The sequence below is a fragment of the Falco naumanni genome, chromosome 9 (assembly GCF_017639655.2).
Source record: "Falco naumanni isolate bFalNau1 chromosome 9, bFalNau1.pat, whole genome shotgun sequence".
In the NCBI taxonomy this organism is placed as follows: Eukaryota; Metazoa; Chordata; class Aves; order Falconiformes; family Falconidae; genus Falco; species Falco naumanni.
In genome coordinates this window covers 21673682-21686689 of record NC_054062.1, presented here as the reverse complement: position 1 = coordinate 21686689, position 13008 = coordinate 21673682, and the positions used below count along the sequence as shown (strand labels likewise).

The 13008-nt window shown below is 39.9% G+C and overlaps 1 long non-coding RNA gene across 19 annotated transcripts in view; it reads left to right on the top strand.

Moving 5' to 3' along the window:
- The window catches only part of LOC121093854, a 114690-nt gene that overhangs the window by 4314 nt on the left and 97368 nt on the right, over nt 1-13008 (top strand). The window lies entirely within an intron of this gene.

The window sequence follows — 13008 nt, the reverse complement described above, 5'->3', positions numbered from 1 at the left end:
TCACCCCATCTTACATGTTTAAGTTGAGTCAGAAAGGGTCCGTTTCTTCTGAAGGGAAAACCTAGATGCTTCAGAGGTCATTTCTCTTCTTTTAAGCTGATTGCTGAACTAAGATACTACCCTGCAGAACTGAAGGCATCTGCAGGAAATACTGTTTATTTGACAGGTGGATGTAATACTGCATCCCTGTCTACCTCTAGCTGTGATAATCTGCCTCCACTGTCATCTTCCTAAACTTGAATTTTGCATCTGGGGTAATAGTAGAACCTAATTTTTCTTTCCCTTTCAGTGATAATTCTTCATTCCTGCTACTTTTTAACATATACTTTGCTACGTAGTTCCACTGCAGCAATAACTGCATTTCTGTTTCAATCAGGTGTTTGTTTCATGCTTTTTCCATCAATAACTCTGTATCTATCAGTATCCTAGTGAATAACGTGACTAATTGGTTTGGTGCTGCTTTTTCTACCTCCTACTTGGTTTATGTCTTGTCTTATTCTGATAGTGGTTTGAAGGAAAAGGAAAAGTTTACTCATTTATTTAAATTAATATTTAAATTAAAAATATCCATGTAGCTCTTAGTTTGTGTTAGAAAATTGTAATGTCAGATAGTGTGAAACTGGAGGAGAAGAGGGGATTGTTTCTGGCAGTCCCCAGTTTCTAGTATAGTTCATTATGCAGCCTTGGGACAGGACCTAAAATAATTAAGTTCTGTGCAACAGCAACCTTTGCCCTTTTGAAGGAGTTATTGCACTAGAGGAAATGCTACTATAACTGTTTGCGTGCGACATCTATTAGCTGTGTTACTGTCTTGGAGCTGAAGCGATGGACTGAATTGTGACTTCAGAGGATCATAATATAGGAACAGCCACCTGCTTTGCCACATGCTGAGAGAAAGCCAAGTTGGAGAGATATTTATTTGGAATTGCTATTTTACTGTGTCCCTAGTATAAATTAAACTTGCAGTATCAAAGAATAAACTAGGACAACTAGGATATGGCAACAAAGCTTCAGTAACTTTTAATAACAGGGACCACAGTAATGAGTAGGAAACCTGGAAACAGGAGATCTTAACCATTCAGGTATATTCCATTGATTTTTGTTCTGGGAAATGAAGAGTAAGACTGAAAGGTAGTGGTGGTGTACCTGGGGGGGAGGTCTGAACTGGTTGCTGGTCTTCTATGGGCTGGAGAAGACTGGAGCTGGAGATCCCTGCCATAGAAGAGACAGAGACTTCTGTGGCAGCTTCCTTTCTGCTAAAACAGAGACACAGCCTCATTTAATCTTTGAGAAAATGCATCTTTTTCAGTTTCCAGATTTTAAAGTTGTAGAGCTCTTGAAGTTAATGAAGATCTTGGCCCTTTTATTCAAGTTTTTTTATTTCTGTAATGGAGTAAGGAAGAATGAAAAGGAAAGGCAGGGATCTTTGTTTCTTGTTGGTGCTGACGTAGTCTTGGAACAGGCTGGATTGAGGTGGGATTCTTGAAGCATGGGACTAGTTCATATTGCTATCTCCCCAAACCCAGGGAGAGCTAGCCTGGGGCAAAGAACATGTATGAGCTTTGGCTCTTCTTTAGAAATAGACTCCCCTAGCTCAGTGAGGAGATGCAATATGAATGTATAGCCATAGATGGATATTTTAAAAACAGCATTCCAAGACTGGAAGATTTAAAAAAATAATGTTTCCACATCTTTCCCTCCATCCACCTTAAGTAGGAAGTAAATAAATCCAGAACATATTTTTGGAATTAGTTTCAATATGGTTTTTGCTGCTTCGTATTCTAAGTCACACCTTCATGAAAAGGTACTGTCATGGCATTCTAAGAGACTCTAGTGGCTTATCTTATTTAATGCTGCTCCATCAAGTTTGCCATGTGAACATAATCTTGTAAATGAAGGAGCCAAGGCAAAGATGATCAGTGTCAGACTTTGACATACATTACATGCTTTTCTGATCATCTTTCCTCCATGGAGATCAAAGGCTGGAATATACTGCCAGATTAGCAAGGACCATCTACATTTTATTCATTCATTTATTTACAGCTATCAGAAGAAAATGAAAGGTTGCTTAAAAAAATGGCTATAAAAGTAATTGAGTATACTTTTTATGGTTAGTGTGTGGAGTTTGAGTACCCCATGATGAAATGCTAATGCAGGAATCCCAAGATAAGAGTAATGTCCAACACAAAGCTATTTTATCTGTGTATCAAAACATTTCTTTGCTGTGTGCAAGAGAGTGCTGCAATGAGAAACTGCAAGAATTGCACAGCAAGATGAAATCTGTAGTCCTCAATGCTTTAGTATTTGCTGGCTCAATTTCATTTTCATCAGGGACATGAATGCTGCTTTTGCCAGGATGTTGCCCAGTTACATTTTATTCATGTCAGATTGGGACTTGCATAATGAACTCTCACCTCATACTACTGTGTGTGTTTGTAGTCCAGTTTGTTTCTCTGGGAACAAGAAACACAACTGGTCAGTCTGACCTGTGATCTGGTGACCAGATTTGATGAGGGAAAGTGTGGATAAGAGTGATGGTGAGACCCAGGGGATGCCCAAAAGATCACCTACAAAGGTCAGTCCAGCCATCATCCTGTGACCTGATGTTACAGCTGCCTACTTGCTATAGGATCTGGAATTTTCTTTGGGGCACTCTCTGACATATTGGAAAGGAATTTACTTAAAATACTTGGTTATATCTACACTAGTAAATACCATGAATTTCTTGTAATTATATACACAAGAAAATTGCATATATGTTGCACGTGTAATAGCAAGAAAAACTTCTTACCAGTAAAGGTCAGAGGTATTATTAGCTGTTTCTGTAACAGAACAGAACTGGTGACTTGGGTTAGCTTTCTTTTGTTTTATTTCCTAGGATAAATTTAATCCATGCTAAGAAATTATTTTAGGATCACTTTCTTTGGAAACCTTTTAAATTAAGGTAAGGTCTTAGAGATGCATCAAAACTGAAGACTGAGAATAGTACAGCTTATCATGAAATGAGATAAATTCATAATAATACACACAATTTATACAATGTCAGAGATGTTCAAACTCTGTACAGACATTAACTCATTAAATGGGACAATGATTACAATCTGCCACAGCTTTGATTGATAGAACTTGAAGCCACACTCAGTTTAATTCTAAATAGACTAGAAATTCAACTTCCTTAATCTGTGGAAAAGGGTTTTTTTGTGTGTATATATGTGTGTGACACAAACCCCACATAATTGTGTGTGAGAAATATTACTAATGGTTAGTAGATTATGAAAGGGAAAGCTTTAAAAATGAGATCTGTAGCTGTTTATTTCCACATCCACACATAACTGTCGGAGGGTCACAACATAAAAAGCAAGGAAGTCTCTCTCTGCTCGCTTTCTATGACTGGACCAGAGGAAGAAGGCAAAGCATCATGTTCCTGAACCATCCAGAGCTGATTTTGGAGGGAGAAGCTGATTCTGTAGTTTGCTTTTTAAGTTCAAGTGGTTGAAAATTCTGAAAGTCAAGTCTAAGATGTGATCCCAGGACATGTTTTACAAAAAGGCATGAGTGGGAGGAAGTCTTGGATGACTCAGCAAGTTGCCCATGGGCCATCAGTGTGCCCTGGTGGCCAAGAAAGCCAATGGGTTTCTGGGGTGCATTAGGAGAAACGTGGCCAGCAGGTCAAGGGAGGTGATCCTCCCCCTCTCCTCTGCCCTGGTAAGGCTGCATCTGGAGCGCTGGGTCCATTTCTGGACTCCCCAGTTCAAGAGAGACAGGGAGCTGCTGGAGAGGGTCCAATGGAGGACTGTGAAGATGATTAGAGCATCAGAGCATCTCTCTTATGAGAAAAGGCTGAGGGAGCTGGGCCTGTTTAGCCTGGAGAATAGAAGACCAAGAGGGGATCTTACCCGTGCCTACAAATATCTTAAGGCAAGTGTTAAAACGACGGGGCCAGGCTCTTTTCAGTGGTGCCCATTGACAGGACAAGGGGCAATGGGCACAAACTGCCACACAAGAAATTCTTCTGAATATAAGGAAGAACTTCTTTACCTTGAGGGTGACAGAGGACTAGAACAGGCTGCCCAGAAGGGTCACGGAGCTTCCTTCTCTAGAGCCATTCAAAACCCATCTTGATGAAATCCTGTGCAACCTGATCTAGGAGAACCTGCTTTAGCAGGGGGTTGTATGAGATGATCTCCAGAGGTCCCTTCCAACCCTGACCATTCTATGATTCTGTGAATTATCTCAATTGTGTGCGTTTGCAGGAGAGAGATCTCCATCTGAGCTAGTCTCCCCAGACTCACTGATAGTCAATAAAATAAAATAATGGCTACTCTGGCTTAGCTTCATCTGGCCTCTTAGAAACATCTGTGGATTTTGTGGGTTTGTTGGGGTTTTTTGTTTTGTTGGGGGTTTGGGGCTTTTTTTTCAGAGCTGTGTCTTAGGAGATTCATTTGCCTATTAACTATAAATGGATCTTGAAAATGCTTAAACAAATGTCTACCGATCAGCCTCTGGTGTTGGGTGACGTTAAGCCCACTTCTGTTTACCAGAATTTTGAAGGTTATTCCCTACTTCCAATGAGACCTTAACATGAGGTACACTAAACAAAACCGACCTATCTTTCACTGGCTTTTGTGACTGTTCAGTGGAAATCCCAATAAGCCTTCTTTTCCATATTGTTTATAAACCTAACTCTATCGCCAACACAGAACAGCATCTTCTCCCCTGCTGAAAAGTAATGTGGTGTTTGAAAATACTAAGAAAAGCAGTGTGCCGTTTCTCCTATCACCAGTGCTATTGCCAAATGATGCCAAATGTCCTGTTAGCCACAAACTGCCCTTACCTGCCCTAGCAGCTGTAGTGTAAGATCTGGAAGCTGTAGTGATGAACCCTCTTGGGTGCTGAGGTCTGTTGAGTGACTTGGGGCAAGTTGTCCTCTTGATTTGTCCGAGAGAGCAGAACATATCCTGGTGGTGACTGTTGCAAAGCAGGTTTGGGGGAAGGTGGCTAAGAGGAGGTGAAAGACATGGCTGAAAAATAGGGGTGCTTGGGTTGGGGGTTAAAGGGCATGGGGAGAGGGAGAAAACCTCAACATTAGTCAAATTGAAAGGCTGACGTGCCTCAGGCAAGAAATCAACAGTGACTAGAAACAGGGCTGCTTCTCATAGCAAACCTGCTGCCTGCTTTCTCCAGCTATATGATCTTCACAGCTACTGGCCTCTTGTATATTGTGAAAAACTCAATGAAAAGGTGTGTCCACTGTCTCTTGAACCCCACTATCTCTATTACTGCAATTATCCTGTGAACAACTTCTTAATGGCTGACAAGTTGCTGGTTGTTCAGAAACTGAGTTGAGAAAATCTCTAAATAACCTTCTAATACAAATAAATTACAATTATTGACTTTTAAGGATATTGACAACACAGTTTGACCCCAAATGGCCAGAAGACATAGTAATCTGTCTTTGTCTTATCAGTTGGGGTTTTTTTCTTGTCCTTTTACTTTCCAGCATTTTACCGTCAGTTGAGAAATCTCAGGAATATTTGATTTTTAAAAAGACTTGAGTATTCATGTGGAGAGTTGCCTCTTCATCCTTCTTCAGCATGTTAGGCAATTTGAAAAGCATTGAAAAGTAAAATAGTCCTAAAAAGACTATTAGCACACCGTCTCACCGGAAGCTTCCTACTGTATTTTGTTGATGTGCAAAATGCCAAAAAAGCACATTTGTTGGCAAAGACAAGCACTACCACATACTTTTGGAAACAAAGTTTTCTTATCAATCTGCACATGATAATTTCACAACTGGAGAGCAGCTTCTCTTGTGTGTCAGTTCTGGTTAGTGTGGATACAGCCATAAAACAGGATTTTTGTTGTGCCTGATGAACAGTGGATATGACAGTGCTGTTTGGAGGAGCCAGGAAAAAACAAAGTCTTTTTGTCTGTTCAAGGTATACCACTAAAAGTATGTTTTTCTGGGTGTGCATTGTGATCCCTGGGGATTATGGCATGAGAAACAGGAAAATGATAAAAGCCAAACAGTTACTGATACTGTTTCTACTGAAGAGAGCAGATGTGTATTTAGGCAACATCCAAGAAAATAAATATGCCTGAAATAAATAAAATAGCTTTTTTCACTTTCCTGGTCAACTTAATCAGGGAGAACAGGACCCATCTACATGCTCATCTTGTCTGGAAACTGCCTTTCATTGGCTTTTGCCTGCTTGGAGGATAAACTCCTTTAACTGCCTTTGTTTCCTGAGTTGCTTTCAGCAGTTGATAAGAATTTCCCTAATCTCCTGCTTTAAAAGCACTCAACACTGCCCATAAGCAATCTGATCCCTCTGAAGTTTCCTCTTCTCATGTGCACCTCATATCTCAGCATCAGTGAAGGGAAAAGAGTTATCTGCATTATTTCCATACAGATGACTTTAACTGAAACTTTTGGCTATAGGGCACAACAGCTCAGATACCACAAGATGCGTCCAATTTCCTGGGCTTATTTTGCTTTGAAGAAATAGCAGCTTTGTGATCATTTTAATCCTCAGAATTATTTGTTCCTCCCAGCTGCAGGAGAATGTGGCAGTGGGGAATACGAAGTCAGGTTCCCCTTGCCACCATAAATTGTTGATGATCACTGCTATGGAGGAAGGATTGTTCCCTCATATTTACAGCAGACATGGGAAAGATGGTGGAGAAAGGTAATCTGCACTTTTTCATTGTCTCCCCATTTCTGCTGACAATCCAGAGTGTTACTTTGGGCAGGTCCCATGCAGACTCTGTTCTGAAGCTCACTCCCAGCACAGCAGAGCTACTGACTACAGCTCTCCTGGCATCCTTTCACCTTGCCCAGAAATGCCCTGAATGGCACTGCAAAGATTGGAAGGTGTTACTTCTGGATTGGCCCTTGCTAGAAGTGGGGGAAAAAAGTAACAAAGGTGAGCAAAGGAAGTCTCAAATACATAGGCAGCACTAGAGTCTCCTCCACATACCCAATCTGAAACCTTCCAGCTCAGTTAAGAGGAGTAAAATTGTAGTGTTTTGGTGCCTATCTAGTTTGTGGTTTTCTTGCCCATTGGGTGAAACGCACAGTAAAGTTGTTCTTCTTCTGTCCCTTTTAGATGTTAATCACTCTTGAAAATTTGCTGTGTAGCTGTTTGCTTCAACAGACTGATACGTGTTTTGAATACCTGGTCTCCAGAGTGGGGTTTTGTAATGTGGAAAGCTGACCCTCAAGTTTTTGGAGAGCCCAACCTTCTGTGTGCATATATCCATTAATAGTTCATTTGATCTGTCTGTGTTCCTTCATCAGGTGTTTAACTGCTGGCTGTTGATCTGTGGTCATTCATAGTTGAAATTGAAATAAAAAACAAACAAAACAACAACAAAAAAACGCAAAAGAGAAAGAGCAAGTAAGGGAGAAGAAAGAATGTGCTTAACATGCTGGTAGTTTGTGCTGCTTCAGGGTTTCCACACCATTTGACCTAGCTGTAGGGAACGGAGATGATTCAGTGGACTAAATCTATTTACAAAAGGCTGTCCTCACATTTCAGGCTTCTTTACAATAATATTAGATATTAAAACATCAAAGCCAAAATACAGCGAGAAGAGAGTTCTCCCTCTCCCCACTGTATGTTTTCAGACCCGTTTGCAGCCTCTCTCCTAAGCTACCCTGACCTCTTCAGGTGGCTTTCTGCAGCCACTTTGAGCCTGCAGAATAAAACAAAACGTATTCCCACTTCAACGAGGGTTAGCTTTTGAATATGTATGTGTAAATGTATATGTGCCTCTCTGGGGCACAGCAGCAAAACACAACCTTGAGTGTTTGTTTGCCAGTGATGTCTGCGTGCTGAGAACTGAAAGGTCCCACTGCATTCAATAAAATACATGTTTTGGGCTGAGGGCATCATTAGCAGCTTGGTATTGCTCGTGGCTGGGAGTGGAGCTGTTCGCTGCCATACGGTGTGTCAGTGGGGATCATGCTAATGATCTGGAACGGCAGGGCACGCTGGGCACTTGGAGGGATGTCATGCGTTTTGGGCAAGGCTTTGGGGAAGACTTGCTTAAAATGGAAACACCACTGCAGCAGCACTACTTGAATTTTGATAAAAACATATAAGTTTCAGAAATCTGTTTTATTGATATTTACTTGCTTTTCAGTGCACAATATTGTGATTTGTGTATGAAATGTATACTTTTCTTGTAGTAGCAAATATGTAAAAGCATCTTAAAATCCTACATTTTCTCAATATTTTAACTTTGATGGAAAATGTCTTATACTGTTAATTTATGTAAATTTTACATGAACTGGATTTCTTTGCTTCCAGCAGTCTAGGGTGGATGATGGATAAAGCAAGTATGGATTTCAGTGTGGCTGTTGCCTGTCATTCCAGGTTCCTATGAGAAGCCCCAAAGGTCAAAGCTAATATTTCCCTGTGTCTTCAGATGTGTAGTATTCTCTAGAAAGTTACCTGATATACTAAAAATGGAGATGGGGAAAGAGAAACTGTGCCAGGGAAAAGTCTGTTGATTTTTTTTCTTTTTTTTCCCCCCAGTAAAACTGGTACTTTCCAATTAAAAAATATCCAAAGCATTTCCACTTTTAACGTACTCCTAACTTCTTGTTTGTTTTGGTTTTCCCTCCTCACTAATGGGAAGAGAGCAGAACCAGAGAGAAACTTCTTCATTCATCATTTCATGATTTCTCACTTATGGAAAGAAAATTTTGAATGCATACTCATGAGCGCACACACACACTAACAAATCCACATGCACAAAATTGGCACATTTCTGGAGTTTATTTTTAATTTTTAAATCATTTTTTTAAAATAATCTCGACCGTCAGCAGCAAATAGCAGCTTCTGACTAGCTCTGTGCAACTGATCAAATTCGTACCTGTCCATTGCAAGCTGGACAGTGAATCACCTGTGGGGCAAGTGAAAGGCTCCAACCTTTCAGCCAGGCCAGAAACAATCAAGTCCAGATATTTCTGCCCTGTTCTCTCCATAATGTGAAAAGGTGAATGGGAAAATAATGAAACAAGTGCCAGTTTCCCCTAAGCTGTGTCAGCCTGGTTTGAATCTGACGCCAAATTTTGTATCAGAGCTAGCTTCTAAGGTAATGCAAATCCAAATAGCTTTAATGAGTTCAGTTTACAATCTGGTCTTCAGTTATTATTTAATCTGGAGAAGCCAGCTTGTCTTTGCTAATTACACACTACAAATACCTTGCCATACTTTGTTCATTAAAGCAAAGAAAGAAGTTCAATACATATAGGTTAATGACTTTTGGATCTGTTCAAAAGCTTGTCCTACAAATGCTTTGAGGTCAATGGGAAGTTTCTCTGTGCAGTCAAATTGCTGGAGGTTGGACTTTGTCAAGTAATAAGAAGGAAGAGTAATTAACAGATTATCTAAACTAGCAAAGCAGGGACAGGTTCTGAATCTATCCTTCTCTATCAGATCAGGAGTGATTTGGCAAGGGCTGGAGACATCAGAAACTGGTTCTGCTTTGTCATCCTCTGCTGATGCTTTGCTACATCAGACCTGCAGAGCAACAGGCTTGTAAACAAATATGTTTACATTGCCACCTTGCAAAACAAAATGCTACTGGCTTCAATTTAGATGCCATTAAATCTTCAGCTGGATACTGCTGTGTGACATTTTTGATTTTGCATGCATAACATAGTGTAACTCCACAACAATGTCTGCTCTCCCTATCGTTCTTGAGCAAAATAGCTCTCTTAGCTATGTGGGTGTTGATGACAGATGTTTCAGATCAATCACTGGAAAGAGATAACAAGAGTGTCTTGGATCATTACAGGACATGAATCTTTAAAAGTAATTATAGGTGGTAACAACCACTATGACAATTGAGTCCCTCCAGCCTGCGTTTCACCGGAGAAAACAGCTACGTGTGATATTTCCCTGTAGGAAAGTGCTGCTGACTGCCAGATCCTGCTGGTTTTTGATGTGAAGTCACATTGTGCATGCTAAAAAGGAGAAATGTTCTTAGCACAAGTTTCTTGTTAGCATAGCAGATCTAATTGGAATCTAAGGAAGCTGGCAAAGCAATTGGATGCTAATTTTCTCCTTTTTGCATAATTGAAAAATAAATGTTCTTCTCTTTGTGTGCTATGCTATTGAACTGTCATACTTGGCATGTCATACATCCATGATGTATTTTATATAATCTTTCTTAACAGGAATATAATCTATACTTATTCTTTGAGAGCTAAATTCCTGTTGGTCTCTGTTGGATCTGAATATAGACAGATTAAACAATAAGGAAAGACTTTAGGATTTGGCCTTTTCAATATAGAAAGATAATACTGAATCTAAATGGCTCTTCAGAATTTGAACTCAGAAATTGTTCTACTTCAGTTTGATCACTTCAATTTGATTGAAACACTGTAGCATCTAGTTTGTCTACCTCACTAGAAACCATTTATAAATTCTGGTTTGAAAATGAAGATATCCTGGTGTGCCGCAGTGTAGGTAGAAGCTATGCCTGGAGTCATCTGCTCTGTATCCTTCTTCTCTCATAAGCTTCAACTTCAAGCAGAAGCACCTTAGGGTAATGAGTTTACTCTAAGAGATCCATTGCTCCAGCATCTCTGTAGTGGGGTTACACTAAAGTGAACATGCTCAAATATAGAAGAAGCCAAGAACTGATGCTAGCTTTCAAGATCACTGAGGCTAGCGTGGGACAGGGAAGCTACAGAGATATGTAGGAGGTTTGGACAGTAAAGAGAAACATGGTATTGCAATGGGAGTATATGTCTTAGCTGTGAGACTTGCTGTCAAGGGGGAGTGCCCATAACAGTCTCCAAGCCAGAAGTTTTAGCAGAAGCCAGGACAAAGGTAATGAGCATTACTTTCACTCAGACCATGGGTGCACACGACTTGGAACTGAAACTGCAGCAGCTGATTTAGCATCTAGTAGCAAAGCTACCAATCCTTTTTGCAACAAGGGGGACTTTGCTGCATTTCATGATATTAATTTCAGCTTAGTTTGTCCAGCAGTTGAAGTAATTTTGGATTTCAGTCTTCCTGAGCCTGGAGGCATCCATGAAAGTTCAGCCCATCTTCTGTTCAAGGCATTTAGAAGAGTGTCACCTGGAACTATTGGGACAGATTGCTTTCTGTTTTGTTTACAAACCTGTCATAACTGCTTTCTGAGAAGTTTTGGTTTTGGTTTTTTTTGCACCTGTCGTCTTTTAATTTTAACCTGACCATATTTTCTTAGGTGTCTGATGAGAACATCATACGAGACTGAAAAAAATAGTCTTCATTAAGGTCCATGTTTATTAAATCCACTTTCTGTTACTTTTTCACTAACAAGAATATTTCTGACAAACAGTGAAATTACACTGGTTTGATATGGTCCAGTTTTGATAGAACCACTAGGACAATAGGCTTTGTTATCTTCCAGTGCTTGCAAACAGAATGTGCTATACTTTGTCCCAATATCTTTCCATGTTCTCTCAAAGAAAGCATGACCAGTTTGTAACTCTTTTACCTGAATAAACTATTCAGTTGCCATTAATGTTGTGAGATATCTGCCCTCCATGATTTGTCACGCTAGTCACTGAAGATTCATTCAGTGAGTCCCCCAGATAGTTTAAGGTTATTTTTTGAAGACTTGATGACGTGCATGAATGCAAGTTAACTAAAGTGATCTTGAATTCTTCTTACCTGCTTCCTGTAAATATGCTGGGCAAACTAAGTTAGTCTCAGTTACTGTTAGTTAATATTCTCCTTCTCTTTTCCTCTACCTGAAAAGTACTTTAACTTTAGAATAACTTTTTGCCCTTTCAAAGCAGTCTGCATGTTGTTGCAGCCCTTTTCTCCTGTAGCATGCCTAGCATCTGGAACAGCCTTGCTTTCATCTCTGCTTCATCAACTCTTTCTTCCTTTTTTTTTTTTTTTTTTTTTTTTTCCCCTTTTTTTTCCCAGCTTCCCTGGAAGGCTGTTTATTATTTCTGTCTTTACTCTTTGCTTTATTTTCCTCTTCGTTTTATTATTGGACTTTTAAATAATCTCATTTAAAATTACAAAATACAATGGATTTTTTTTCCCTCATGACAGATACCAGAATAAAGCTGGACTGCCTGGTGAAAACTGTCGCTGGTGATCTCTCCCTTCTACTGACATAAAGCTTAATGTTAAACATAGAATATATCAGACAGATTTCACTGAAGGCATCTTAGCCGTGTTAGTAAAGCTACCAGTCTTATCACATAACACAATCAGAATGGGAGAATGAACACAGTCTGGGGAGCCTTATGCCTCAGAGATGCAGAAATACGGGGGAAACTGTTGCTCTGCCTGGAAAAGAAACATTCCTGAGAGAAGAGGCAGGCACAATAACCACATTTGAGTTGCAGGGAAAGGCATGCAGAACATGCTGTGAATCAGGGGAAATCATATACAACAATAAAGTATCCAAAGTCAGGGGCACAGATGAACTTGCATCTTTAAGAAAGCTGAGGTAATTTCAGTTTCTGTAAGATAGGGATAAACTGGAACTATGTTTTGTTTACAATGATTTGTTTACAATGGAGCATATGCTGGCACAGGTTGCTTGAGGAAGGAAAATTCTGAACGAAATAGGGGAGATGTTCATGCAATGTAAATTGGCCTTGATCTACAGAGAGAATGGGATCTTTGGAGTGAGACAGAAGTCTTGAAGTGAAATCGCCCGCTGCAACAGGTGCCACAAGCACAATACACACAATGTCTCTCATATTGTCCCCTTATATGCCCTATGGCCACAGAAATCAAGGTGCTCTCTTAGCTTTGTCTAAATAAACAGGATTTCTTCCTTATGTTTTAGGGCCAGTTTTCAGTGTTTCCTACTTCCCTTTGGACTTGGATCCATGTCTCACAGTGAATCTAGTTTCAATTATCTACCTAGGTTAGATTAATTATACTTCAAGTATCAATGCCAAGCTTTTAATTTAAATTAGAAAAAGAGGAAAAAAGATATCTAGAGGAGAAGCTTTGCAGCAGGCTGCAT